Source organism: Corythoichthys intestinalis, chromosome 4 (genome assembly GCF_030265065.1).
Source record: "Corythoichthys intestinalis isolate RoL2023-P3 chromosome 4, ASM3026506v1, whole genome shotgun sequence".
Lineage (NCBI taxonomy): Eukaryota > Metazoa > Chordata > Actinopteri > Syngnathiformes > Syngnathidae > Corythoichthys > Corythoichthys intestinalis.
The window spans coordinates 65,544,967-65,570,865 of record NC_080398.1 but is presented as its reverse complement, the minus strand read 5'-3'; positions in this window follow the sequence as shown (position 1 = coordinate 65,570,865).

Below are 25,899 nucleotides of genomic sequence, written 5' to 3'. Positions count from 1 at the left end.
TGAGATCTATGCGATATGGCCGAGAAATGTAATTTTGATGTTAACTCCCAAACCGCTGCGCAGAAGTCAACCAAACTTCACCCAATAGTGTATTGTATCACAATCTAGTAGTTACATTTGAAAATTTTGTTCTAGGAAATTTTGTTTGAGCGCAATCATCAAACTTAATTAAAAAAGTCATTTAAGCCTTTTCACAGTGAGATCTATGCGATATGGCCGAGAAATGTAATTTTGATGTTAACTCCCAAACCGCTGCGCAGAAGTCAACCAAACTTCACCCATTAGTGTATTGTATCACAATCTAGTAGTTACATGTGGAAATTTGGTTCTAGGACATTTGATTTGAGCGCAATCCTCAAACTTAGGTCAAAAAAGCCATTTAAGCCTTTTCACAGTGAGATCTATGCGATATGGCCGAGAAATGTAATTTTGATGTTAACTCCCAAACCGCTGCGCAGAAGTCAACCAAACTTCACCCAATAGTGTATTTTATCACAATCTAGTAGTTACATTTGGAAATTTAGTTTTAGGACATTTGGTTTGAGCGCAATTATTAAACTTAGGTCAAAAAAGTCATTTAAGCCTTTTCACAGTGAGATCTATGCGATATGGCCGAGAAATGTAATTTTGATGTTAACTCCCAAACCGCTGCGCAGAATTAAACCAAACTTCACCCATTAGTGTATTGTATCACAATCTAGTAGTTACATGTGGAAATTTGGTTCTAGGACATTTGATTTGAGCGCAATCCTCAAACTTAGGTCAAAAAAGCCATTTAAGCCTTTTCACAGTGAGATCTATGCGATATGGCCGAGAAATGTAATTTTGATGTTAACTCCCAAACCGCTGCGCAGAAGTCAACCAAACTTCACCCATTAGTGTATTGTATCACAATCTAGTAGTTACATGTGGAAATTTGGTTCTAGGACATTTGATTTGAGCGCAATCCTCAAACTTAGGTCAAAAAAGCCATTTAAGCCTTTTCACAGTGAGATCTATGCGATATGGCCGAGAAATGTAATTTTGATGTTAACTCCCAAACCTCTGCGCAGAAGTCAACCAAACTTCACACAATAGTGTATTGTATCACAATCTAGTAGTTACATTTGAAAATTTTGTTCTAGGACATTTTGTTTGAACGCAATCCTCAAACTTAGGTCAAAAAAGCCATTTAAGCCTTTTCACAGTGAGATCTATGCGATATGGCCGAGAAATGTAATTTTGATGTTAACTCCCAAACCGTTTCGCAGAAGTAAACCAAACTTCACCCATTAGTGTATTGTATCACAATCTAGTAGTTACATGTGGAAATTTGGTTCTAGGACATTTGATTTGAGCGCAATCCTCAAACTTAGGTCAAAAAAGCCATTTAAGCCTTTTCACAGTGAGATCTATGCGATATGGCCGAGAAATGTAATTTTGATGTTAACTCCCAAACCGCTGCGCAGAAGTCAACCAAACTTCACCCAATAGTGTATTGTATCACAATCTAGTAATTACATTTGAAAATTTTGTTTTAGGACATTTTGTTTGAACGCAATCATCAAACTTAATTAAAAAAGTCATTTAAGCCTTTTCACAGTGAGATCTATGCGATATGGCCGAGAAATGTAATTTTGATGTTAACTCCCAAACCGCTGTGCAGAAGTCAACCAAACTTCACCCAATAGTGTATTGTATCACATTCTAGTAGTTACATTTGAAAATTTCGTTCTAGGACATTTGGTTTGAGCGCAATCCTCAAACTTAGGTCAAAAAAGCCATTTAAGCCTTTTCACAGTGAGATCTATGCGATATGGCCCAGAAATGTAATTTTGATGTTAACTCCCAAACCGCTGCGCAGAAGTCAACCAAACTTCACCCAATAGTGTATTGTATCACAATCTAGTAGTTACATTTGAAAATTTTGTTCTAGGACATTTTGTTTGAACGCAATCATCAAACTTAATTAAAAAAGTCATTTAAGCCTTTTCACAGTGAGATCTATGCGATATGGCCGAGAAATGTAATTTTGATGTTAACTCCCAAACCGCTGCGCAGAAGTCAACCAAACTTCACCCAATAGTGTATTGTATCACATTCTAGTAGTTACATTTGAAAATTTCGTTCTAGGACATTTGGTTTGAGCGCAATTATTAAACTTAGGTCAAAAAAGCCATTTAAGCCTTTTCACAGTGAGATCTATGCGATATGGCCGAGAAATGTAATTTTGATGTTAACTCCCAAACCGCTGCGCAGAAGTCAACCAAACTTCACCCAATAGTGTATTGTATCACAATCTAGTAGTTACATTTGAAAATTTTGTTGTAGGAAATTTTGTTTGAGCGCAATCATCAAACTTAATTAAAAAAGTCATTTAAGCCTTTTCACAGTGAGATCTATGCGATATGGCCGAGAAATGTAATTTTGATGTTAACTCCCAAACCGCTGCGCAGAAGTCAACCAAACTTCACCCAATAGTGTATTGTATCACATTCTAGTAGTTACATTTGAAAATTTCGTTCTAGGACATTTGGTTTGAACGCAATCATCAAACTTAATTAAAAAAGTCATTTAAGCCTTTTCACAGTGAGATCTATGCGATATGGCCGAGAAATGTAATTTTGATGTTAACTCCCAAACCGCTGCGCAGAAGTCAACCAAACTTCACCCAATAGTGTATTGTATCACAATCTAGTAGTTACATTTGAAAATTTTGTTCTAGGAAATTTTGTTTGAGCGCAATCATCAAACTTAATTAAAAAAGTCATTTAAGCCTTTTCACAGTGAGATCTATGCGATATGGCCGAGAAATGTAATTTTGATGTTAACTCCCAAACCGCTGCGCAGAAGTAAACCAAACTTCACCCATTAGTGTATTGTATCACAATCTAGTAGTTACATGTGGAAATTTGGTTCTAGGACATTTGATTTGAGCGCAATCCTCAAACTTAGGTCAAAAAAGCCATTTAAGCCTTTTCACAGTGAGATCTATGCGATATGGCCGAGAAATGTAATTTTGATGTTAACTCCCAAACCGCTGCGCAGAAGTCAACCAAACTTCACCCAATAGTGTATTTTATCACAATCTAGTAGTTACATTTGGAAATTTAGTTTTAGGACATTTGGTTTGAGCGCAATTATTAAACTTAGGTCAAAAAAGCCATTTAAGCCTTTTCACAGTGAGATCTATGCGATATGGCCGAGAAATGTAATTTTGATGTTAACTCCGAAACCGCTGCGCAGAATTAAACCAAACTTCACCCATTAGTGTATTGTATCACAATCTAGTAGTTACATGTAGAAATTTGGTTCTAGGACATTTGATTTGAGCGCAATCCTCAAACTTAGGTCAAAAAAGCCATTTAAGCCTTTTCACAGTGAGATCTATGCGATATGGCCGAGAAATGTAATTTTGATGTTAACTCCCAAACCGCTGCGCAGAAGTCAACCAAACTTCACCCAATAGTGTATTGTATCACAATCTAGTAGTTACATTTGAAAATTTTGTTCTAGGACATTTTGTTTGAACGCAATCATCAAACTTAATTAAAAAAGTCATTTAAGCCTTTTCACAGTGAGATCTATGCGATATGGCCGAGAAATGTAATTTTGATGTTAACTCCCAAACCGCTGCGCAGAAGTCAACCAAACTTCACCCAATAGTGTATTGTATCACATTCTAGTAGTTACATTTGAAAATTTCGTTCTAGGACATTTTGTTTGAACGCAATCATCAAACTTAATTAAAAAAGTGATTTAAGCCTTTTCACAGTGAGATCTATGCGATATGGCCGAAAAATGTAATTTTGATGTTAACTCCCAAACCGCTGCGCAGAAGTCAACCAAACTTCACCCAATAGTGTATTGTATCACAATCTAGTAGTTACATTTGAAAATTTTGTTCTAGGAAATTTTGTTTGAGCGCAATCATCAAACTTAATTAAAAAAGTCATTTAAGCCTTTTCACAGTGAGATCTATGAAATATGGCCGAGAAATGTAATTTTGATGTTAACTCCCAAACCGCTGCGCAGAAGTCAACCAAACTTCACCCATTAGTGTATTGTATCACAATCTAGTAGTTACATGTGGAAATTTGGTTCTAGGACATTTGATTTGAGCGCAATCCTCAAACTTAGGTCAAAAAAGCCATTTAAGCCTTTTCACAGTGAGATCTATGCGATATGGCCGAGAAATGTAATTTTGATGTTAACTCCCAAACCGCTGCGCAGAAGTCAACCAAACTTCACCCAATAGTGTATTTTATCACAATCTAGTAGTTACATTTGGAAATTTAGTTTTAGGACATTTGGTTTGAGCGCAATTATTAAACTTAGGTCAAAAAAGCCATTTAAGCCTTTTCACAGTGAGATCTATGCGATATGGCCGAGAAATGTAATTTTGATGTTAACTCCCAAACCGCTGCGCAGAATTAAACCAAACTTCACCCATTAGTGTATTGTATCACAATCTAGTAGTTACATGTGGAAATTTGGTTCTAGGACATTTGATTTGAGCGCAATCCTCAAACTTAGGTCAAAAAAGCCATTTAAGCCTTTTCACAGTGAGATCTATGCGATATGGCCGAGAAATGTAATTTTGATGTTAACTCCCAAACCGCTGCGCAGAAGTCAACCAAACTTCACCCAATAGTGTATTGTATCACAATCTAGTAGTTACATTTGAAAATTTTGTTCTAGGACATTTTGTTTGAACGCAATCATCAAACTTAATTAAATAAGTCATTTAAGCCTTTTCACAGTGAGATCTATGCGATATGGCCGAGAAATGTAATTTTGATGTTAACTCCCAAACCGCTGCGCAGAAGTCAACCAAACTTCACCCAATAGTGTATTGTATCACAATCTAGTAGTTACATTTGAAAATTTTGTTCTAGGACATTTTGTTTGAGCGCAATCCTCAAACTTAGGTCAAAAAAGCCATTTAAGCCTTTTCACAGTGAGATCTATGCGATATGGCCGAGAAATGTAATTTTGATGTTAACTCCCAAACCGCTGCGCAGAAGTCAACCAAACTTCACCCAATAGTGTATTGTATCACATTCTAGTAGTTACATTTGAAAATTTCGTTCTAGGACATTTGGTTTGAACGCAATCATCAAACTTAATTAAAAAAGTCATTTAAGCCTTTTCACAGTGAGATCTATGCGATATGGCCGAGAAATGTAATTTTGATGTTAACTCCCAAACCGCTGCGCAGAAGTCAACCAAACTTCACCCAATAGTGTATTGTATCACAATCTAGTAGTTACATTTGAAAATTTTGTTCTAGGAAATTTTGTTTGAGCGCAATCATCAAACTTAATTAAAAAAGTCATTTAAGCCTTTTCACAGTGAGATCTATGCGATATGGCCGAGAAATGTAATTTTGATGTTAACTCCCAAACCGCTGCGCAGAAGTAAACCAAACTTCACCCATTAGTGTATTGTATCACAATCTAGTAGTTACATGTGGAAATTTGGTTCTAGGACATTTGATTTGAGCGCAATCCTCAAACTTAGGTCAAAAAAGCCATTTAAGCCTTTTCACAGTGAGATCTATGCGATATGGCCGAGAAATGTAATTTTGATGTTAACTCCCAAACCGCTGCGCAGAAGTCAACCAAACTTCACCCAATAGTGTATTTTATCACAATCTAGTAGTTACATTTGGAAATTTAGTTTTAGGACATTTGGTTTGAGCGCAATTATTAAACTTAGGTCAAAAAAGCCATTTAAGCCTTTTCACAGTGAGATCTATGCGATATGGCCGAGAAATGTAATTTTGATGTTAACTCCCAAACCGCTGCGCAGAATTAAACCAAACTTCACCCAATAGTGTATTGTATCACAATCTAGTAGTTACATTTGAAAATTTTGTTCTAGGACATTTTGTTTGAACGCAATCATCAAACTTAATTAAAAAAGTCATTTAAGCCTTTTCACAGTGAGATCTATGCGATATGGCCGAGAAATGTAATTTTGATGTTAACTCCCAAACCGCTGCGCAGAAGTCAACCAAACTTCACCCAATAGTGTATTGTATCACATTCTAGTAGTTACATTTGAAAATTTCGTTCTAGGACATTTTGTTTGAACGCAATCATCAAACTTAATTAAAAAAGTGATTTAAGCCTTTTCACAGTGAGATCTATGCGATATGGCCGAAAAATGTAATTTTGATAACTCCCAAACCGCTGCGCAGAAGTCAACCAAACTTCACCCAATAGTGTATTGTATCACAATCTAGTAGTTACATTTGAAAATTTTGTTCTAGGAAATTTTGTTTGAGCGCAATCATCAAACTTAATTAAAAAAGTCATTTAAGCCTTTTCACAGTGAGATCTATGAAATATGGCCGAGAAATGTAATTTTGATGTTAACTCCCAAACCGCTGCGCAGAAGTCAACCAAACTTCACCCAATAGTGTATTGTATCACAATCTAGTAGTTACATTTGAAAATTTTGTTGTAGGAAATTTTGTTTGAGCGCAATCATCAAACTTAATTAAAAAAGTCATTTAAGCCTTTTCACAGTGAGATCTATGCGATATGGCCGAGAAATGTAATTTTGATGTTAACTCCCAAACCGCTGCGCAGAAGTCAACCAAACTTCACCCAATAGTGTATTGTATCACATTCTAGTAGTTACATTTGAAAATTTCGTTCTAGGACATTTGGTTTGAACGCAATCATCAAACTTAATTAAAAAAGTCATTTAAGCCTTTTCACAGTGAGATCTATGCGATATGGCCGAGAAATGTAATTTTGATGTTAACTCCCAAACCGCTGCGCAGAAGTCAACCAAACTTCACCCAATAGTGTATTGTATCACAATCTAGTAGTTACATTTGAAAATTTTGTTCTAGGAAATTTTGTTTGAGCGCAATCATCAAACTTAATTAAAAAAGTCATTTAAGCCTTTTCACAGTGAGATCTATGCGATATGGCCGAGAAATGTAATTTTGATGTTAACTCCCAAACCGCTGCGCAGAAGTAAACCAAACTTCACCCATTAGTGTATTGTATCACAATCTAGTAGTTACATGTGGAAATTTGGTTCTAGGACATTTGATTTGAGCGCAATCCTCAAACTTAGGTCAAAAAAGCCATTTAAGCCTTTTCACAGTGAGATCTATGCGATATGGCCGAGAAATGTAATTTTGATGTTAACTCCCAAACCGCTGCGCAGAAGTCAACCAAACTTCACCCAATAGTGTATTTTATCACAATCTAGTAGTTACATTTGGAAATTTAGTTTTAGGACATTTGGTTTGAGCGCAATTATTAAACTTAGGTCAAAAAAGCCATTTAAGCCTTTTCACAGTGAGATCTATGCGATATGGCCGAGAAATGTAATTTTGATGTTAACTCCCAAACCGCTGCGCAGAATTAAACCAAACTTCACCCATTAGTGTATTGTATCACAATCTAGTAGTTACATGTAGAAATTTGGTTCTAGGACATTTGATTTGAGCGCAATCCTCAAACTTAGGTCAAAAAAGCCATTTAAGCCTTTTCACAGTGAGATCTATGCGATATGGCCGAGAAATGTAATTTTGATGTTAACTCCCAAACCGCTGCGCAGAAGTCAACCAAACTTCACCCAATAGTGTATTGTATCACAATCTAGTAGTTACATTTGAAAATTTTGTTCTAGGACATTTTGTTTGAACGCAATCATCAAACTTAATTAAAAAAGTCATTTAAGCCTTTTCACAGTGAGATCTATGCGATATGGCCGAGAAATGTAATTTTGATGTTAACTCCCAAACCGCTGCGCAGAAGTCAACCAAACTTCACCCAATAGTGTATTGTATCACATTCTAGTAGTTACATTTGAAAATTTCGTTCTAGGACATTTTGTTTGAACGCAATCATCAAACTTAATTAAAAAAGTGATTTAAGCCTTTTCACAGTGAGATCTATGCGATATGGCCGAAAAATGTAATTTTGATGTTAACTCCCAAACCGCTGCGCAGAAGTCAACCAAACTTCACCCAATAGTGTATTGTATCACAATCTAGTAGTTACATTTAAAAATTTTGTTCTAGGAAATTTTGTTTGAGCGCAATCATCAAACTTAATTAAAAAAGTCATTTAAGCCTTTTCACAGTGAGATCTATGAAATATGGCCGAGAAATGTAATTTTGATGTTAACTCCCAAACCGCTGCGCAGAAGTCAACGAAACTTCACCCATTAGTGTATTGTATCACAATCTAGTAGTTACATGTGGAAATTTGGTTCTAGGACATTTGATTTGAGCGCAATCCTCAAACTTAGGTCAAAAAAGCCATTTAAGCCTTTTCACAGTGAGATCTATGCGATATGGCCGAGAAATGTAATTTTGATGTTAACTCCCAAACCGCTGCGCAGAAGTCAACCAAACTTCACCCAATAGTGTATTTTATCACAATCTAGTAGTTACATTTGGAAATTTAGTTTTAGGACATTTGGTTTGAGCGCAATTATTAAACTTAGGTCAAAAAAGCCATTTAAGCCTTTTCACAGTGAGATCTATGCGATATGGCCGAGAAATGTAATTTTGATGTTAACTCCCAAACCGCTGCGCAGAATTAAACCAAACTTCACCCATTAGTGTATTGTATCACAATCTAGTAGTTACATGTGGAAATTTGGTTCTAGGACATTTGATTTGAGCGCAATCCTCAAACTTAGGTCAAAAAAGCCATTTAAGCCTTTTCACAGTGAGATCTATGCGATATGGCCGAGAAATGTAATTTTGATGTTAACTCCCAAACCGCTGCGCAGAAGTCAACCAAACTTCACCCAATAGTGTATTGTTTCACAATCTAGTAGTTACATTTGAAAATTTTGTTCTAGGACATTTGATTTGAGCGCAATCCTCAAACTTAGGTCAAAAAAGCCATTTAAGCCTTTTCACAGTGAGATCTATGCGATATGGCCGAGAAATGTAATTTTGATGTTAACTCCCAAACCGCTGCGCAGAAGTCAACCAAACTTCACCCAATAGTGTATTGTATCACAATCTAGTAATTACATTTGAAAATTTTGTTTTAGGACATTTTGTTTGAACGCAATCATCAAACTTAATTAAAAAAGTCATTTAAGCCTTTTCACAGTGAGATCTATGCGATATGGCCGAGAAATGTAATTTTGATGTTAACTCCCAAACCGCTGTGCAGAAGTCAACCAAACTTCACCCAATAGTGTATTGTATCACATTCTAGTAGTTACATTTGAAAATTTCGTTCTAGGACATTTGGTTTGAGCGCAATCCTCAAACTTAGGTCAAAAAAGCCATTTAAGCCTTTTCACAGTGAGATCTATGCGATATGGCCCAGAAATGTAATTTTGATGTTAACTCCCAAACCGCTGCGCAGAAGTCAACCAAACTTCACCCAATAGTGTATTGTATCACAATCTAGTAGTTACATTTGAAAATTTTGTTCTAGGACATTTTGTTTGAACGCAATCATCAAACTTAATTAAAAAAGTCATTTAAGCCTTTTCACAGTGAGATCTATGCGATATGGCCGAGAAATGTAATTTTGATGTTAACTCCCAAACCGCTGCGCAGAAGTCAACCAAACTTCACCCAATAGTGTATTGTATCACATTCTAGTAGTTACATTTGAAAATTTCGTTCTAGGACATTTGGTTTGAGCGCAATTATTAAACTTAGGTCAAAAAAGCCATTTAAGCCTTTTCACAGTGAGATCTATGCGATATGGCCGAGAAATGTAATTTTGATGTTAACTCCCAAACCGCTGCGCAGAAGTCAACCAAACTTCACCCAATAGTGTATTGTATCACAATCTAGTAGTTACATTTGAAAATTTTGTTGTAGGAAATTTTGTTTGAGCGCAATCATCAAACTTAATTAAAAAAGTCATTTAAGCCTTTTCACAGTGAGATCTATGCGATATGGCCGAGAAATGTAATTTTGATGTTAACTCCCAAACCGCTGCGCAGAAGTCAACCAAACTTCACCCAATAGTGTATTGTATCACATTCTAGTAGTTACATTTGAAAATTTCGTTCTAGGACATTTGGTTTGAACGCAATCATCAAACTTAATTAAAAAAGTCATTTAAGCCTTTTCACAGTGAGATCTATGCGATATGGCCGAGAAATGTAATTTTGATGTTAACTCCCAAACCGCTGCGCAGAAGTCAACCAAACTTCACCCAATAGTGTATTGTATCACAATCTAGTAGTTACATTTGAAAATTTTGTTCTAGGAAATTTTGTTTGAGCGCAATCATCAAACTTAATTAAAAAAGTCATTTAAGCCTTTTCACAGTGAGATCTATGCGATATGGCCGAGAAATGTAATTTTGATGTTAACTCCCAAACCGCTGCGCAGAAGTAAACCAAACTTCACCCATTAGTGTATTGTATCACAATCTAGTAGTTACATGTGGAAATTTGGTTCTAGGACATTTGATTTGAGCGCAATCCTCAAACTTAGGTCAAAAAAGCCATTTAAGCCTTTTCACAGTGAGATCTATGCGATATGGCCGAGAAATGTAATTTTGATGTTAACTCCCAAACCGCTGCGCAGAAGTCAACCAAACTTCACCCAATAGTGTATTTTATCACAATCTAGTAGTTACATTTGGAAATTTAGTTTTAGGACATTTGGTTTGAGCGCAATTATTAAACTTAGGTCAAAAAAGCCATTTAAGCCTTTTCACAGTGAGATCTATGCGATATGGCCGAGAAATGTAATTTTGATGTTAACTCCCAAACCGCTGCGCAGAATTAAACCAAACTTCACCCATTAGTGTATTGTATCACAATCTAGTAGTTACATGTAGAAATTTGGTTCTAGGACATTTGATTTGAGCGCAATCCTCAAACTTAGGTCAAAAAAGCCATTTAAGCCTTTTCACAGTGAGATCTATGCGATATGGCCGAGAAATGTAATTTTGATGTTAACTCCCAAACCGCTGCGCAGAAGTCAACCAAACTTCACCCAATAGTGTATTGTATCACAATCTAGTAGTTACATTTGAAAATTTTGTTCTAGGACATTTTGTTTGAACGCAATCATCAAACTTAATTAAAAAAGTCATTTAAGCCTTTTCACAGTGAGATCTATGCGATATGGCCGAGAAATGTAATTTTGATGTTAACTCCCAAACCGCTGCGCAGAAGTCAACCAAACTTCACCCAATAGTGTATTGTATCACATTCTAGTAGTTACATTTGAAAATTTCGTTCTAGGACATTTTGTTTGAACGCAATCATCAAACTTAATTAAAAAAGTGATTTAAGCCTTTTCACAGTGAGATCTATGCGATATGGCCGAAAAATGTAATTTTGATGTTAACTCCCAAACCGCTGCGCAGAAGTCAACCAAACTTCACCCAATAGTGTATTTTATCACAATCTAGTAGTTACATTTGAAAATTTTGTTCTAGGAAATTTTGTTTGAGCGCAATCATCAAACTTAATTAAAAAAGTCATTTAAGCCTTTTCACAGTGAGATCTATGAAATATGGCCGAGAAATGTAATTTTGATGTTAACTCCCAAACCGCTGCGCAGAAGTCAACCAAACTTCACCCATTAGTGTATTGTATCACAATCTAGTAGTTACATGTGGAAATTTGGTTCTAGGACATTTGATTTGAGCGCAATCCTCAAACTTAGGTCAAAAAAGCCATTTAAGCCTTTTCACAGTGAGATCTATGCGATATGGCCGAGAAATGTAATTTTGATGTTAACTCCCAAACCGCTGCGCAGAAGTCAACCAAACTTCACCCAATAGTGTATTTTATCACAATCTAGTAGTTACATTTGGAAATTTAGTTTTAGGACATTTGGTTTGAGCGCAATTATTAAACTTAGGTCAAAAAAGCCATTTAAGCCTTTTCACAGTGAGATCTATGCGATATGGCCGAGAAATGTAATTTTGATGTTAACTCCCAAACCGCTGCGCAGAATTAAACCAAACTTCACCCATTAGTGTATTGTATCACAATCTAGTAGTTACATGTGGAAATTTGGTTCTAGGACATTTGATTTGAGCGCAATCCTCAAACTTAGGTCAAAAAAGCCATTTAAGCCTTTTCACAGTGAGATCTATGCGATATGGCCGAGAAATGTAATTTTGATGTTAACTCCCAAACCGCTGCGCAGAAGTCAACCAAACTTCACCCAATAGTGTATTGTATCACAATCTAGTAGTTACATTTGAAAATTTTGTTCTAGGACATTTTGTTTGAACGCAATCATCAAACTTAATTAAATAAGTCATTTAAGCCTTTTCACAGTGAGATCTATGCGATATGGCCGAGAAATGTAATTTTGATGTTAACTCCCAAACCGCTGCGCAGAAGTCAACCAAACTTCACCCAATAGTGTATTGTATCACAATCTAGTAGTTACATTTGAAAATTTTGTTCTAGGACATTTTGTTTGAGCGCAATCCTCAAACTTAGGTCAAAAAAGCCATTTAAGCCTTTTCACAGTGAGATCTATGCGATATGGCCGAGAAATGTAATTTTGATGTTAACTCCCAAACCGCTGCGCAGAAGTCAACCAAACTTCACCCAATAGTGTATTGTATCACATTCTAGTAGTTACATTTGAAAATTTCGTTCTAGGACATTTGGTTTGAACGCAATCATCAAACTTAATTAAAAAAGTCATTTAAGCCTTTTCACAGTGAGATCTATGCGATATGGCCGAGAAATGTAATTTTGATGTTAACTCCCAAACCGCTGCGCAGAAGTCAACCAAACTTCACCCAATAGTGTATTGTATCACAATCTAGTAGTTACATTTGAAAATTTTGTTCTAGGAAATTTTGTTTGAGCGCAATCATCAAACTTAATTAAAAAAGTCATTTAAGCCTTTTCACAGTGAGATCTATGCGATATGGCCGAGAAATGTAATTTTGATGTTAACTCCCAAACCGCTGCGCAGAAGTAAACCAAACTTCACCCATTAGTGTATTGTATCACAATCTAGAAGTTACATGTGGAAATTTGGTTCTAGGACATTTGATTTGAGCGCAATCCTCAAACTTAGGTCAAAAAAGCCATTTAAGCCTTTTCACAGTGAGATCTATGCGATATGGCCGAGAAATGTAATTTTGATGTTAACTCCCAAACCGCTGCGCAGAAGTCAACCAAACTTCACCCAATAGTGTATTTTATCACAATCTAGTAGTTACATTTGGAAATTTAGTTTTAGGACATTTGGTTTGAGCGCAATTATTAAACTTAGGTCAAAAAAGCCATTTAAGCCTTTTCACAGTGAGATCTATGCGATATGGCCGAGAAATGTAATTTTGATGTTAACTCCCAAACCGCTGCGCAGAATTAAACCAAACTTCACCCATTAGTGTATTGTATCACAATCTAGTAGTTACATGTAGAAATTTGGTTCTAGGACATTTGATTTGAGCGCAATCCTCAAACTTAGGTCAAAAAAGCCATTTAAGCCTTTTCACAGTGAGATCTATGCGATATGGCCGAGAAATGTAATTTTGATGTTAACTCCCAAACCGCTGCGCAGAAGTCAACCAAACTTCACCCAATAGTGTATTGTATCACAATCTAGTAGTTACATTTGAAAATTTTGTTCTAGGACATTTTGTTTGAACGCAATCATCAAACTTAATTAAAAAAGTCATTTAAGCCTTTTCACAGTGAGATCTATGCGATATGGCCGAGAAATGTAATTTTGATGTTAACTCCCAAACCGCTGCGCAGAAGTCAACCAAACTTCACCCAATAGTGTATTGTATCACATTCTAGTAGTTACATTTGAAAATTTCGTTCTAGGACATTTTGTTTGAACGCAATCATCAAACTTAATTAAAAAAGTGATTTAAGCCTTTTCACAGTGAGATCTATGCGATATGGCCGAAAAATGTAATTTTGATAACTCCCAAACCGCTGCGCAGAAGTCAACCAAACTTCACCCAATAGTGTATTGTATCACAATCTAGTAGTTACATTTGAAAATTTTGTTCTAGGAAATTTTGTTTGAGCGCAATCATCAAACTTAATTAAAAAAGTCATTTAAGCCTTTTCACAGTGAGATCTATGAAATATGGCCGAGAAATGTAATTTTGATGTTAACTCCCAAACCGCTGCGCAGAAGTCAACCAAACTTCACCCATTAGTGTATTGTATCACAATCTAGTAGTTACATGTGGAAATTTGGTTCTAGGACATTTGATTTGAGCGCAATCCTCAAACTTAGGTCAAAAAAGCCATTTAAGCCTTTTCACAGTGAGATCTATGCGATATGGCCGAGAAATGTAATTTTGATGTTAACTCCCAAACCGCTGCGCAGAAGTCAACCAAACTTCACCCAATAGTGTATTGTATCACAATCTAGTAGTTACATTTGAAAATTTTGTTCTAGGACATTTTGTTTGAACGCAATCATCAAACTTAATTAAAAAAGTCATTTAAGCCTTTTCACAGTGAGATCTATGCGATATGGCCGAGAAATGTAATTTTGATGTTAACTCCCAAACCGCTGCGCAGAAGTCAACCAAACTTCACCCAATAGTGTATTGTATCACATTCTAGTAGTTACATTTGAAAATTTCGTTCTAGGACATTTTGTTTGAACGCAATCATCAAACTTAATTAAAAAAGTGATTTAAGCCTTTTCACAGTGAGATCTATGCGATATGGCCGAAAAATGTAATTTTGATGTTAACTCCCAAACCGCTGCGCAGAAGTCAACCAAACTTCACCCAATAGTGTATTTTATCACAATCTAGTAGTTACATTTGAAAATTTTGTTCTAGGAAATTTTGTTTGAGCGCAATCATCAAACTTAATTAAAAAAGTCATTTAAGCCTTTTCACAGTGAGATCTATGAAATATGGCCGAGAAATGTAATTTTGATGTTAACTCCCAAACCGCTGCGCAGAAGTCAACCAAACTTCACCCATTAGTGTATTGTATCACAATCTAGTAGTTACATGTGGAAATTTGGTTCTAGGACATTTGATTTGAGCGCAATCCTCAAACTTAGGTCAAAAAAGCCATTTAAGCCTTTTCACAGTGAGATCTATGCGATATGGCCGAGAAATGTAATTTTGATGTTAACTCCCAAACCGCTGCGCAGAAGTCAACCAAACTTCACCCAATAGTGTATTTTATCACAATCTAGTAGTTACATTTGGAAATTTAGTTTTAGGACATTTGGTTTGAGCGCAATTATTAAACTTAGGTCAAAAAAGCCATTTAAGCCTTTTCACAGTGAGATCTATGCGATATGGCCGAGAAATGTAATTTTGATGTTAACTCCCAAACCGCTGCGCAGAATTAAACCAAACTTCACCCATTAGTGTATTGTATCACAATCTAGTAGTTACATGTGGAAATTTGGTTCTAGGACATTTGATTTGAGCGCAATCCTCAAACTTAGGTCAAAAAAGCCATTTAAGCCTTTTCACAGTGAGATCTATGCGATATGGCCGAGAAATGTAATTTTGATGTTAACTCCCAAACCGCTGCGCAGAAGTCAACCAAACTTCACCCAATAGTGTATTGTATCACAATCTAGTAGTTACATTTGAAAATTTTGTTCTAGGACATTTTGTTTGAACGCAATCATCAAACTTAATTAAATAAGTCATTTAAGCCTTTTCACAGTGAGATCTATGCGATATGGCCGAGAAATGTAATTTTGATGTTAACTCCCAAACCGCTGCGCAGAAGTCAACCAAACTTCAACCAATAGTGTATTGTATCACATTCTAGTAGTTACATTTGAAAATTTCGTTCTAGGACATTTGGTTTGAACGCAATCATCAAACTTAATTAAAAAAGTCATTTAAGCCTTTTCACAGTGAGATCTATGCGATATGGCCGAGAAATGTAATTTTGATGTTAACTCCCAAACCGCTGCGCAGAAGTCAACCAAACTTCACCCAATAGTGTATTGTATCACAATCTAGTAGTTACATTTGAAAATTTTGTTCTAGGAAATTTTGTTTGAGCGCAATCATCAAACTTAATTAAAAAAGTCATTTAAGCCTTTTCACAGTGAGATCTATGCGATATGGCCGAGAAATGTAATTTTGATGTTAACTCCCAAACCGCTGCGCAGAAGTAAACCAAACTTCACCCATTAGTGTATTGTATCACAATCTAGAAGTTACATGTGGAAATTTGGTTCTAGGACATTTGATTTGAGCGCAATCCTCAAACTTAGGTCAAAAAAGCCATTTAAGCCTTTTCACAGTGAGATCTATGCGATATGGCCGAGAAATGTAATTTTGATGTTAACTCCCAAACCGCTGCGCAGAAGTCAACCAAACTTCACCCAATAGTGTATTTTATCACAATCTAGTAGTTACATTTGGAAATTTAGTTTTAGGACATTTGGTTTGAGCGCAATTATTAAACTTAGGTCAAAAAAGCCATTTAAGCCTTTTCACAGTGAGATCTATGCGATATGGCCGAGAAATGTAATTTTGATGTTAACTCCCAAACCGCTGCGCAGAATTAAACCAAACTTCACCCATTAGTGTATTGTATCACAATCTAGTAGTTACATGTAGAAATTTGGTTCTAGGACATTTGATTTGAGCGCAATCCTCAAACTTAGGTCAAAAAAGCCATTTAAGCCTTTTCACAGTGAGATCTATGCGATATGGCCGAGAAATGTAATTTTGATGTTAACTCCCAAACCGCTGCGCAGAAGTCAACCAAACTTCACCCAATAGTGTATTGTATCACAATCTAGTAGTTACATTTGAAAATTTTGTTCTAGGACATTTTGTTTGAACGCAATCATCAAACTTAATTAAAAAAGTCATTTAAGCCTTTTCACAGTGAGATCTATGCGATATGGCCGAGAAATGTAATTTTGATGTTAACTCCCAAACCGCTGCGCAGAAGTCAACCAAACTTCACCCAATAGTGTATTGTATCACATTCTAGTAGTTACATTTGAAAATTTCGTTCTAGGACATTTTGTTTGAACGCAATCATCAAACTTAATTAAAAAAGTGATTTAAGCCTTTTCACAGTGAGATCTATGCGATATGGCCGAAAAATGTAATTTTGATAACTCCCAAACCGCTGCGCAGAAGTCAACCAAACTTCACCCAATAGTGTATTGTATCACAATCTAGTAGTTACATTTGAAAATTTTGTTCTAGGAAATTTTGTTTGAGCGCAATCATCAAACTTAATTAAAAAAGTCATTTAAGCCTTTTCACAGTGAGATCTATGAAATATGGCCGAGAAATGTAATTTTGATGTTAACTCCCAAACCGCTGCGCAGAAGTCAACCAAACTTCACCCAATAGTGTATTGTATCACAATCTAGTAGTTACATTTGAAAATTTTGTTGTAGGAAATTTTGTTTGAGCGCAATCATCAAACTTAATTAAAAAAGTCATTTAAGCCTTTTCACAGTGAGATCTATGCGATATGGCCGAGAAATGTAATTTTGATGTTAACTCCCAAACCGCTGCGCAGAAGTCAACCAAACTTCACCCAATAGTGTATTGTATCACATTCTAGTAGTTACATTTGAAAATTTCGTTCTAGGACATTTGGTTTGAACGCAATCATCAAACTTAATTAAAAAAGTCATTTAAGCCTTTTCACAGTGAGATCTATGCGATATGGCCGAGAAATGTAATTTTGATGTTAACTCCCAAACCGCTGCGCAGAAGTCAACCAAACTTCACCCAATAGTGTATTGTATCACAATCTAGTAGTTACATTTGAAAATTTTGTTCTAGGAAATTTTGTTTGAGCGCAATCATCAAACTTAATTAAAAAAGTCATTTAAGCCTTTTCACAGTGAGATCTATGCGATATGGCCGAGAAATGTAATTTTGATGTTAACTCCCAAACCGCTGCGCAGAAGTAAACCAAACTTCACCCATTAGTGTATTGTATCACAATCTAGTAGTTACATGTGGAAATTTGGTTCTAGGACATTTGATTTGAGCGCAATCCTCAAACTTAGGTCAAAAAAGCCATTTAAGCCTTTTCACAGTGAGATCTATGCGATATGGCCGAGAAATGTAATTTTGATGTTAACTCCCAAACCGCTGCGCAGAAGTCAACCAAACTTCACCCAATAGTGTATTTTATCACAATCTAGTAGTTACATTTGGAAATTTAGTTTTAGGACATTTGGTTTGAGCGCAATTATTAAACTTAGGTCAAAAAAGCCATTTAAGCCTTTTCACAGTGAGATCTATGCGATATGGCCGAGAAATGTAATTTTGATGTTAACTCCCAAACCGCTGCGCAGAATTAAACCAAACTTCACCCATTAGTGTATTGTATCACAATCTAGTAGTTACATGTAGAAATTTGGTTCTAGGACATTTGATTTGAGCGCAATCCTCAAACTTAGGTCAAAAAAGCCATTTAAGCCTTTTCACAGTGAGATCTATGCGATATGGCCGAGAAATGTAATTTTGATGTTAACTCCCAAACCGCTGCGCAGAAGTCAACCAAACTTCACCCAATAGTGTATTGTATCACAATCTAGTAGTTACATTTGAAAATTTTGTTCTAGGACATTTTGTTTGAACGCAATCATCAAACTTAATTAAAAAAGTCATTTAAGCCTTTTCACAGTGAGATCTATGCGATATGGCCGAGAAATGTAATTTTGATGTTAACTCCCAAACCGCTGCGCAGAAGTCAACCAAACTTCACCCAATAGTGTATTGTATCACATTCTAGTAGTTACATTTGAAAATTTCGTTCTAGGACATTTTGTTTGAACGCAATCATCAAACTTAATTAAAAAAGTGATTTAAGCCTTTTCACAGTGAGATCTATGCGATATGGCCGAAAAATGTAATTTTGATGTTAACTCCCAAACCGCTGCGCAGAAGTCAACCAAACTTCACCCAATAGTGTATTTTATCACAATCTAGTAGTTACATTTGGAAATTTAGTTTTAGGACATTTGGTTTGAGCGCAATTATTAAACTTAGGTCAAAAAAGCCATTTAAGCCTTTTCACAGTGAGATCTATGCGATATGGCCGAGAAATGTAATTTTGATGTTAACTCCCAAACCGCTGCGCAGAATTAAACCAAACTTCACCCATTAGTGTATTGTATCACAATCTAGTAGTTACATGTAGAAATTTGGTTCTAGGACATTTGATTTGAGCGCAATCCTCAAACTTAGGTCAAAAAAGCCATTTAATTCTTTTCACAGTGAGATCTATGCGATATGGCCGAGAAATGTAATTTTGATGTTAACTCCCAAACCGCTGCGCAGAAGTCAACCAAACTTCACCCAATAGTGTATTGTATCACAATCTAGTAGTTACATTTGAAAATTTTGTTCTAGGACATTTTGTTTGAACGCAATCATCAAACTTAATTAAAAAAGTCATTTAAGCCTTTTCACAGTGAGATCTATGCGATATGGCCGAGAAATGTAATTTTGATGTTAACTCCCAAACCGCTGCGCAGAAGTCAACCAAACTTCACCCAATAGTGTATTGTATCACATTCTAGTAGTTACATTTGAAAATTTCGTTCTAGGACATTTTGTTTGAACGCAATCATCAAACTTAATTAAAAAAGTGATTTAAGCCTTTTCACAGTGAGATCTATGCGATATGGCCGAAAAATGTAATTTTGATGTTAACTCCCAAACCGCTGCGCAGAAGTCAACCAAACTTCACCCAATAGTGTATTGTATCACAATCTAGTAGTTACATTTGAAAATTTTGTTCTAGGAAATTTTGTTTGAGCGCAATCATCAAACTTAATTAAAAAAGTCATTTAAGCCTTTTCACAGTGAGATCTATGAAATATGGCCGAGAAATGTAATTTTGATGTTAACTCCCAAACCGCTGCGCAGAAGTCAACCAAACTTCACCCATTAGTGTATTGTATCACAATCTAGTAGTTACATGTGGAAATTTGGTTCTAGGACATTTGATTTGAGCGCAATCCTCAAACTTAGGTCAAAAAAGCCATTTAAGCCTTTTCACAGTGAGATCTATGCGATATGGCCGAGAAATGTAATTTTGATGTTAACTCCCAAACCGCTGCGCAGAAGTCAACCAAACTTCACCCAATAGTGTATTTTATCACAATCTAGTAGTTACATTTGGAAATTTAGTTTTAGGACATTTGGTTTGAGCGCAATTATTAAACTTAGGTCAAAAAAGCCATTTAAGCCTTTTCACAGTGAGATCTATGCGATATGGCCGAGAAATGTAATTTTGATGTTAACTCCCAAACCGCTGCGCAGAATTAAACCAAACTTCACCCATTAGTGTATTGTATCACAATCTAGTAGTTACATGTGGAAATTTGGTTCTAGGACATTTGATTTGAGCGCAATCCTCAAACTTAGGTCAAAAAAGCCATTTAAGCCTTTTCACAGTGAGATCTATGCGATATGGCCGAGAAATGTAATTTTGATGTTAACTCCCAAACCGCTGCGCAGAAGTCAACCAAACTTCACCCAATAGTGTATTGTATCACAATCTAGTAGTTACATTTGAAAATTTTGTTCTAGGACATTTTGTTTGAACGCAATCATCAAACTTAATTAAATAAGTCATTTAAGCCTTTTCACAGTGAGATCTATGCGATATGGCCGAGAAATGTAATTTTGATGTTAACTCCCAAACCGCTGCGCAGAAGTCAACCAAACTTCACCCAATAGTGTATTGTATCACAATCTAGTAGTTACATTTGAAAATTTTGTTCTAGGACATTTTGTTTGAGCGCAATCCTCAAACTTAGGTCAAAAAAGCCATTTAAGCCTTTTCACAGTGAGATCTATGCGATATGGCCGAGAAATGTAATTTTGATGTTAACTCCCAAACCGCTGCGCAGAAGTCAACCAAACTTCACCCAATAGTGTATTGTATCACATTCTAGTAGTTACATTTGAAAATTTCGTTCTAGGACATTTGGTTTGAACGCAATCATCAAACTTAATTAAAAAAGTCATTTAAGCCTTTTCACAGTGAGATCTATGCGATATGGCCGAGAAATGTAATTTTGATGTTAACTCCCAAACCGCTGCGCAGAAGTCAACCAAACTTCACCCAATAGTGTATTGTATCACAATCTAGTAGTTACATTTGAAAATTTTGTTCTAGGAAATTTTGTTTGAGCGCAATCATCAAACTTAATTAAAAAAGTCATTTAAGCCTTTTCACAGTGAGATCTATGCGATATGGCCGAGAAATGTAATTTTGATGTTAACTCCCAAACCGCTGCGCAGAAGTAAACCAAACTTCACCCATTAGTGTATTGTATCACAATCTAGAAGTTACATGTGGAAATTTGGTTCTAGGACATTTGATTTGAGCGCAATCCTCAAACTTAGGTCAAAAAAGCCATTTAAGCCTTTTCACAGTGAGATCTATGCGATATGGCCGAGAAATGTAATTTTGATGTTAACTCCCAAACCGCTGCGCAGAAGTCAACCAAACTTCACCCAATAGTGTATTTTATCACAATCTAGTAGTTACATTTGGAAATTTAGTTTTAGGACATTTGGTTTGAGCGCAATTATTAAACTTAGGTCAAAAAAGCCATTTAAGCCTTTTCACAGTGAGATCTATGCGATATGGCCGAGAAATGTAATTTTGATGTTAACTCCCAAACCGCTGCGCAGAATTAAACCAAACTTCACCCATTAGTGTATTGTATCACAATCTAGTAGTTACATGTAGAAATTTGGTTCTAGGACATTTGATTTGAGCGCAATCCTCAAACTTAGGTCAAAAAAGCCATTTAAGCCTTTTCACAGTGAGATCTATGCGATATGGCCGAGAAATGTAATTTTGATGTTAACTCCCAAACCGCTGCGCAGAAGTCAACCAAACTTCACCCAATAGTGTATTGTATCACAATCTAGTAGTTACATTTGAAAATTTTGTTCTAGGACATTTTGTTTGAACGCAATCATCAAACTTAATTAAAAAAGTCATTTAAGCCTTTTCACAGTGAGATCTATGCGATATGGCCGAGAAATGTAATTTTGATGTTAACTCCCAAACCGCTGCGCAGAAGTCAACCAAACTTCACCCAATAGTGTATTGTATCACATTCTAGTAGTTACATTTGAAAATTTCGTTCTAGGACATTTTGTTTGAACGCAATCATCAAACTTAATTAAAAAAGTGATTTAAGCCTTTTCACAGTGAGATCTATGCGATATGGCCGAAAAATGTAATTTTGATAACTCCCAAACCGCTGCGCAGAAGTCAACCAAACTTCACCCAATAGTGTATTGTATCACAATCTAGTAGTTACATTTGAAAATTTTGTTCTAGGAAATTTTGTTTGAGCGCAATCATCAAACTTAATTAAAAAAGTCATTTAAGCCTTTTCACAGTGAGATCTATGAAATATGGCCGAGAAATGTAATTTTGATGTTAACTCCCAAACCGCTGCGCAGAAGTCAACCAAACTTCACCCAATAGTGTATTGTATCACAATCTAGTAGTTACATTTGAAAATTTTGTTGTAGGAAATTTTGTTTGAGCGCAATCATCAAACTTAATTAAAAAAGTCATTTAAGCCTTTTCACAGTGAGATCTATGCGATATGGCCGAGAAATGTAATTTTGATGTTAACTCCCAAACCGCTGCGCAGAAGTCAACCAAACTTCACCCAATAGTGTATTGTATCACATTCTAGTAGTTACATTTGAAAATTTCGTTCTAGGACATTTGGTTTGAACGCAATCATCAAACTTAATTAAAAAAGTCATTTAAGCCTTTTCACAGTGAGATCTATGCGATATGGCCGAGAAATGTAATTTTGATGTTAACTCCCAAACCGCTGCGCAGAAGTCAACCAAACTTCACCCAATAGTGTATTGTATCACAATCTAGTAGTTACATTTGAAAATTTTGTTCTAGGAAATTTTGTTTGAGCGCAATCATCAAACTTAATTAAAAAAGTCATTTAAGCCTTTTCACAGTGAGATCTATGCGATATGGCCGAGAAATGTAATTTTGATGTTAACTCCCAAACCGCTGCGCAGAAGTAAACCAAACTTCACCCATTAGTGTATTGTATCACAATCTAGTAGTTACATGTGGAAATTTGGTTCTAGGACATTTGATTTGAGCGCAATCCTCAAACTTAGGTCAAAAAAGCCATTTAAGCCTTTTCACAGTGAGATCTATGCGATATGGCCGAGAAATGTAATTTTGATGTTAACTCCCAAACCGCTGCGCAGAAGTCAACCAAACTTCACCCAATAGTGTATTTTATCACAATCTAGTAGTTACATTTGGAAATTTAGTTTTAGGACATTTGGTTTGAGCGCAATTATTAAACTTAGGTCAAAAAAGCCATTTAAGCCTTTTCACAGTGAGATCTATGCGATATGGCCGAGAAATGTAATTTTGATGTTAACTCCCAAACCGCTGCGCAGAATTAAACCAAACTTCACCCATTAGTGTATTGTATCACAATCTAGTAGTTACATGTAGAAATTTGGTTCTAGGACATTTGATTTGAGCGCAATCCTCAAACTTAGGTCAAAAAAGCCATTTAAGCCTTTTCACAGTGAGATCTATGCGATATGGCCGAGAAATGTAATTTTGATGTTAACTCCCAAACCGCTGCGCAGAAGTCAACCAAACTTCACCCAATAGTGTATTGTATCACAATCTAGTAGTTACATTTGAAAATTTTGTTCTAGGACATTTTGTTTGAACGCAATCATCAAACTTAATTAAAAAAGTCATTTAAGCCTTTTCACAGTGAGATCTATGCGATATGGCCGAGAAATGTAATTTTGATGTTAACTCCCAAACCGCTGCGCAGAAGTCAACCAAACTTCACCCAATAGTGTATTGTATCACATTCTAGTAGTTACATTTGAAAATTTCGTTCTAGGACATTTTGTTTGAACGCAATCATCAAACTTAATTAAAAAAGTGATTTAAGCCTTTTCACAGTGAGATCTATGCGATATGGCCGAAAAATGTAATTTTGATGTTAACTCCCAAACCGCTGCGCAGAAGTCAACCAAACTTCACCCAATAGTGTATTGTATCACAATCTAGTAGTTACATTTAAAAATTTTGTTCTAGGAAATTTTGTTTGAGCGCAATCATCAAACTTAATTAAAAAAGTCATTTAAGCCTTTTCACAGTGAGATCTATGAAATATGGCCGAGAAATGTAATTTTGATGTTAACTCCCAAACCGCTGCGCAGAAGTCAACCAAACTTCACCCATTAGTGTATTGTATCACAATCTAGTAGTTACATGTGGAAATTTGGTTCTAGGACATTTGATTTGAGCGCAATCCTCAAACTTAGGTCAAAAAAGCCATTTAAGCCTTTTCACAGTGAGATCTATGCGATATGGCCGAGAAATGTAATTTTGATGTTAACTCCCAAACCGCTGCGCAGAAGTCAACCAAACTTCACCCAATAGTGTATTTTATCACAATCTAGTAGTTACATTTGGAAATTTAGTTTTAGGACATTTGGTTTGAGCGCAATTATTAAACTTAGGTCAAAAAAGCCATTTAAGCCTTTTCACAGTGAGATCTATGCGATATGGCCGAGAAATGTAATTTTGATGTTAACTCCCAAACCGCTGCGCAGAATTAAACCAAACTTCACCCATTAGTGTATTGTATCACAATCTAGTAGTTACATGTGGAAATTTGGTTCTAGGACATTTGATTTGAGCGCAATCCTCAAACTTAGGTCAAAAAAGCCATTTAAGCCTTTTCACAGTGAGATCTATGCGATATGGCCGAGAAATGTAATTTTGATGTTAACTCCCAAACCGCTGCGCAGAAGTCAACCAAACTTCACCCAATAGTGTATTGTATCACAATCTAGTAGTTACATTTGAAAATTTTGTTCTAGGACATTTTGTTTGAACGCAATCATCAAACTTAATTAAATAAGTCATTTAAGCCTTTTCACAGTGAGATCTATGCGATATGGCCGAGAAATGTAATTTTGATGTTAACTCCCAAACCGCTGCGCAGAAGTCAACCAAACTTCACCCAATAGTGTATTGTATCACAATCTAGTAGTTACATTTGAAAATTTTGTTCTAGGACATTTTGTTTGAGCGCAATCCTCAAACTTAGGTCAAAAAAGCCATTTAAGCCTTTTCACAGTGAGATCTATGCGATATGGCCGAGAAATGTAATTTTGATGTTAACTCCCAAACCGCTGCGCAGAAGTCAACCAAACTTCACCCAATAGTGTATTGTATCACATTCTAGTAGTTACATTTGAAAATTTCGTTCTAGGACATTTGGTTTGAACGCAATCATCAAACTTAATTAAAAAAGTCATTTAAGCCTTTTCACAGTGAGATCTATGCGATATGGCCGAGAAATGTAATTTTGATGTTAACTCCCAAACCGCTGCGCAGAAGTCAACCAAACTTCACCCAATAGTGTATTGTATCACAATCTAGTAGTTACATTTGAAAATTTTGTTCTAGGAAATTTTGTTTGAGCGCAATCATCAAACTTAATTAAAAAAGTCATTTAAGCCTTTTCACAGTGAGATCTATGCGATATGGCCGAGAAATGTAATTTTGATGTTAACTCCCAAACCGCTGCGCAGAAGTAAACCAAACTTCACCCATTAGTGTATTGTATCACAATCTAGTAGTTACATGTGGAAATTTGGTTCTAGGACATTTGATTTGAGCGCAATCCTCAAACTTAGGTCAAAAAAGCCATTTAAGCCTTTTCACAGTGAGATCTATGCGATATGGCCGAGAAATGTAATTTTGATGTTAACTCCCAAACCGCTGCGCAGAAGTCAACCAAACTTCACCCAATAGTGTATTTTATCACAATCTAGTAGTTACATTTGGAAATTTAGTTTTAGGACATTTGGTTTGAGCGCAATTATTAAACTTAGGTCAAAAAAGCCATTTAAGCCTTTTCACAGTGAGATCTATGCGATATGGCCGAGAAATGTAATTTTGATG